The sequence below is a fragment of the Zea mays genome, chromosome 3, assembly GCF_902167145.1.
Source record: "Zea mays cultivar B73 chromosome 3, Zm-B73-REFERENCE-NAM-5.0, whole genome shotgun sequence".
In the NCBI taxonomy this organism is placed as follows: domain Eukaryota; kingdom Viridiplantae; phylum Streptophyta; class Magnoliopsida; order Poales; family Poaceae; genus Zea; species Zea mays.
In genome coordinates, this window is record NC_050098.1 from 148,622,606 (window position 1) to 148,627,941 (window position 5,336).

Sequence of the window (5,336 nt, forward strand, 5' to 3'; positions counted from 1 at the left end):
AGTCTTGGTGCTTAGGAATGATCAAGGAATGCTTGGGTGCTTCCTCCATGCGCCTAGGGGTCCCTTTTATAGCCCCAAGGCAGCTAGGAGCCGTTGCAGGCATTCTTAGAAGGCCAAAGTTGCCTTCTGTCGGGTGGCGCACCGGACAGCCACTGTTCATGTCCGGTGCGCGATTTCCTTCCAATCCTGGCGTAGCCGACCGTTGCAACTTCGGGATGGTTGGCGCATCAGACACTGTCCGGTGCACAGCGGACAGTCCGGTGCCCCCAGCCGACCGTTGGTTGGGGCCACGCGTCGCGCGCGGATTGCGCGACCGACCGTTGCGCTGGTGGCCGTTGCACCACCGGACAGTCCGGTGCACCACCGGACAGTCCGGTGAATTATAGTCGTATGTCGCTGAAGTTTTCCCGAGAGTGGCCAGTTCGCCGGAGCTGGCCTGGCGCACCGGACACTGTCCGGTGCACCACCGGACAGTCCGGTGTGCCAGACCGAGCTGAGTCTTGGCTTCTCCAGCCAAGTCCTTTTCTCTTTCTCTTTTCTCTGATTCTAGCACTTAGACAAACTTCATTAGTACCCAAAACAAATGAACTAAGTCTAGAAACATACCTTCTTGTTGATTTGCACTTCATTCATCATATGGCATATAATCACCCACTTAATATGTGTTGGACACTTAATCACCAAAATATACTAGAAATGGCCCAAGGGTACATTTCCCTTTCAGCGGTTCTTTATCTTAGGACAGCGCTCGGAAAGCCTTGGCACGGCGTCTGGAGCTCCAGGCAGTCGGCACGGCGGGCGCGCTTCTCCGGTGAGCTCGGGCGGCAGCAGTTGTGCACGAGAGGGGCTAGGAGCGAGTGAAATGAGGCAGGAGAGAGAGGACGGGTGCGTGCGGAGCTCAAAAGGAAGCTGGGAGACGTGGGCTGTGACGTGGGCCGGTCTTCTCGGCGTGCGCGCACGCCTGGGGGAGCGGCGGTTGCGGGGACAACGGGTCTGACACGCGGGGTCCGCGGCGTAGAGACACGGGCGCGCGAGGCGGGAACGACGCTGACAGGCCGGGCCCGTGGCGCAGAGAGCGAGGGAGCGCGCGCGGCTGAGGGAGTTGGCGCCAACAGGTGGGTCCCACCGAGCAGAGAGAGCGAGAAAGCGCGCGGGCGCGAGCAAGCTGGGTCGAAAGGTCGAGGAAGAGGGGGTAGCGGCGGGCTGATTTTGGTTTTTCTTTTTATTCTAAATTGCTAATCCCCATTTTCTTTTTATTTTCTCTTTTGAATTCAAATCCAACCAAACCACAAATTCAAATTTGAATATTTCGAACATATGCATCAAACAAATATCAAATTTTAGGCTCAATATGATGCAACATTTCATGTCTCCCCTAGGGTTTAATCTACTAAATTATTAGTACATCTCCAAATAAATAATCAAACCTATCAAACCTCTACTAAAAGGAAGAGAAAAGAAAACTATAGAGAGGAGAAAACATGTAACACCTAAATTTGGTAGATATTAAAGAAGAAATTTTATATCACCAAATTTAGGGTGTTACATACTTGAAGCTAAAGATGCCCAGTTCCCGCGGGACCATCATGGCGTCCTCTTCCTTCAAGGCAGCCTACACTTGCAAGCAAGGCAACTATGAGCTCGCCTCAACACTGGCCACGACAAAAGAAATGAGTCGAGCTTCAAGAGACTGCCCCTAGGGGCACCCCAGGCGCTCCCGCGACTAGCTTAGGCACCTCCAAGTCCGCCAAAGAGGCGAAGGACGCATGGACCAGCGCGGCCAACGCAACCAAGCACACTCGTGTTGGGACATCGTCCTCCGACAAGTGAGAAGGCTCTCTCGTTATCTGCCCCGAGCTCTCCCTCAACATCCGGTCAACGGCCGGGACAGTCGACAAGAAAAAAGTGCAAAGTCGTTAGCGAGAAGGACGCCAAAAAGTTCTTAGAAACAGGATTTGTAACAGAAATACACCACCCGACGTGGGCGACGAATCCTGTACTTATCAAGAAAAAGAATGAGAGCGGCTAGATTCGAGCCCTTTTCCACTGCTACGCGACGACCAGGCTCAGGCTTATGTTTTTGCTACCGGCTGTGAGTCCTTCCGGGATCCCGTCTTCATCTACACGCCCGAATAAGCAGAACATGACGATTAAGTCACCACGCTCTGCTCGAGGGTGGGAAACAGGGATCACTCCGTGAAAACGTGCCCGGACATACGCACCAGCTACCGTGACCAATCGCAAGGCCCATGACTCAAGCAAGAAGCAATATCACACCAAAAGGCACGAACATATGTTTAGCCCCATCATTCAAACAAAGTTTATTACAAGACAACGATGTAACGTCGTTTAGATGCCGGTGGACGGCTCCATACTCCAAGGGCTCATCAGGAGGAACTTCGCGTCGACCCAACTTGCAATCAACCGGGCGTGAAGGTGAATTTGTTCTTCAATACGATATAGCTCCTCGTCGCTCTGTCCGGCGGCAAAGCCCTTCATGATCACGATCGTGTTGGTCTCGTCAAAATGAGAGCCATCTACCTCAAGGCTATACTGCTCCCATAGACTACACCCTCAAGGACCACGTATTCCACGTGGTCAGGTAGCGTCCGCAGCCAATCGGGCAGGGCAACTTTGACCGGCGGAGGGGGAGAAAGGTGGGCGCACACCGTGCTCACGGCCGCCCTGAGAGCCTGGAGCTCTGTGCTCTGCTCTGAGAGTGAAGCCTCCGCTTGAACTCTCGCGATAACAATGATGTCTCGGGCAAACAAGAGCTTCTGGGCCTCGTCCTCTGCCATGGTCTTTGCCTCTCCCACCGTCTTCTTGGCGTCTTGGGCTCGGGGGAACATCTTTTGGAGCCATGCTAAAGAAGGGAACTCAAATAACTTAAAGTACCAAATAAATGAAGCGCAAGGACATAAGAAAAGTTAACCTCTGGCCGCATTGCGCTCTCTCAAAAGCTCTAAATTTGCCATCTCCAGACGAGCAAAGACCTCCCTGAGGATCGACCCAACCTCCTCAACTAAAAGATTAGCCTCGTGAAGGTCCTTCTAAAGCTGGGACCTCGCTTCTCGAAGACGCTTTGCATCGCCCCACACGTTGTCGCGCTCTTTGCACAAGCGCGCAGCCTCATCACGAAGCCATGTCAGCCTCGGAGTTGAGAACATCGAACTTGTGCTCCCTCTCCTCAAAACAGATGGCCCTAGCACATAGCTGATCCACCTCCCACTAGGTGACCAGTAGCACTTCCGCTCGAGCCACCGACCGCGCGAAAAGGCGCTACAAGTGGTGATCAAACAGTCAACAAAACATCGGTAAAAAAGAAACAACCGAAAAGGAGCACCCACCAGACCGTAGGGAATCTAATCTCGTATCGTCGATGCTGCCCAGATTGGTCACTTGTCACCACAATGCCCGAAGGCAAGGGAGCGTGGGGCGGCAACGAAGAAGCACCAACTTCCATTTCCACCGCTAGGACCTCCCCGGGCTGGCTGTAGGGGACGACGGCTCAGAGAGGACCGTGTCAGGAATAGTCGCTCCCGACATCCCCTGAGTGACCAGAGAGGTCGGCATGCCCGCAACAGAAGGGGTGGTCGCTGCATTAATAGGTGGGGTGGTCAGAATGGCCGAAGGAACCATCCTCACCAGCGCTAGCGGCATGAGGGTGTTGAAAGAGAAATAGGGTTAACCTTTTCCTACAATTATTTTTGGTGGTTGAATGTCCAACACAAACATATGGACTAACTAGTTTGCTGTAGACCTCATGTATTACAGGTGCATAAGGTTCGACCCAAACTAATAAAAGATTCAAGTTAGAGACTAAATTGAACCGGAGCAAAGAACTGAGTGTGTTGTGGTATGGCGCACCGAACTGTCCGGTGTGCCACCGGACAGTGTCCGGTGCACCAAGACCGTACAAGGGTCAACCAGCCACTATCGGGAAAACACAGGCGCGCTCCGCTATAATTCACCGGACTGTCCGGTGTGCCACCAGACTGTCCGGTGAGCCAGCGGGCAACGACTATCTGCGCGCAACGGTCGACTCTACCAAGTGAACAGTGCAGCTACAATGTCGCGACAGAAGTCAGAGCAGCGAGTCAGATGGGCACTGGACTGTTCGGTGCACCACCAGACTGTCCGGTGCCACAAGAAGACAAAGACGCCAACGGTCAACTGCTCTAGAACCCTAACGGTTGGGTGACGTGGCGGCGCACCGGGCAGCGCACAGTGCATGTCTGGTGCGCCCATCGCCAGCAGCCTCCCCAACGACTACCTTGGTGGTTGGGGGTTATAAATACCCCCCAACCACCACAACTTCAAGCATCCAAGTTTTCTGAAGATCACATTCAATACAAGAGCTCTAGCATTCACTCCTAGACACACTTCAAAAGATCAAAACCTCTCCAAGTCCCAAATTCATCTCAAACACTTAGTGACTTTTGAGAGAGAGATTTTGTGTTATTTTGAGCTCTTGCTTCTTGGATTGCCTTTCTTCTTTTCCCACTCTTATTCTCAAGTGCTTTGTGAGCAAGACAAGAGACACCAAGTGTGTGGTGATCCTTGCGGGGTCTTAGTGACCTGTGAGATTAAGGAAGAAGGTTCACTCGGTCTAAGTGACCGTTTGAGAGAGGGAAAGGGTTGAAATAGACCCGGTCTTAGTGACCTCCTCAACGGGGACTAGGTTCTTTGGAACCGAACGTCGGTAAAAATAAATCACCGTGTTCACTCGCCTTATTTCTTGGTTGATTTGTTTCCTCTCTCTTTCAGACTTGAATTTAACTCTAACGCTAACCCCAGCTTGTAGTGTGTGTTTAAAAGTTAAAAATTTCAGGTTTCTCCTATTCACCCCCTCTAGGTGACTTTTTATTTGTATCAGAGCCCGGTGCTTCATTAGAGTCTAACAACTCGAAGTGATGTCGGGAGATCATGCCAAGAGGGAGATTATGACCGGCGAAAAGGCTGCAAGCTCGGGGAGGACTCTCTAAAGGGAGTTCGGCAACAAACACAAGGAGGAATCCTCTTCCTCCATCAAGTCGCATCGGACAGGTGACAAGAAGAAGATGAAAAAGGTCGTCTACTATGAGACCGACTCTTCATCACCCTCGACATCAAGCTCCGAGTCATCCGCCGCTTCTAAGCGCCATGAGCGCAAGAAGTATAGTAAGATGCCTCTTCGCTATCCCTGTATTTCCAAGCGCGCTCCATTACTTTTTGTACCCCTAGGCAAACCATCATATTTTGATGGTGAAGATTATTGTATGTGGAGTGATAAAATGAGGCACCATCTAACCTCACTCCACTTAAGTATTTGAGATATTGTTGAGTATGGAGTGCAG

General features: G+C 51.8%; 1 long non-coding RNA gene across 1 annotated transcript; it reads right to left on the minus strand.

Annotated features, from left to right (window-relative positions):
* Positions 1 to 2,254: 2,254 nt before the first annotated feature.
* On the minus strand, positions 2,255 to 3,745 carry LOC103650708 (uncharacterized). Its single transcript, XR_564330.2, has 2 exons — positions 3,348 to 3,745; positions 2,255 to 3,279 (listed from the first exon to the last, which is right to left on the minus strand). It is a non-coding gene; the product is annotated as an uncharacterized lncRNA (long non-coding RNA).
* Positions 3,746 to 5,336: the final 1,591 nt, after the last annotated feature.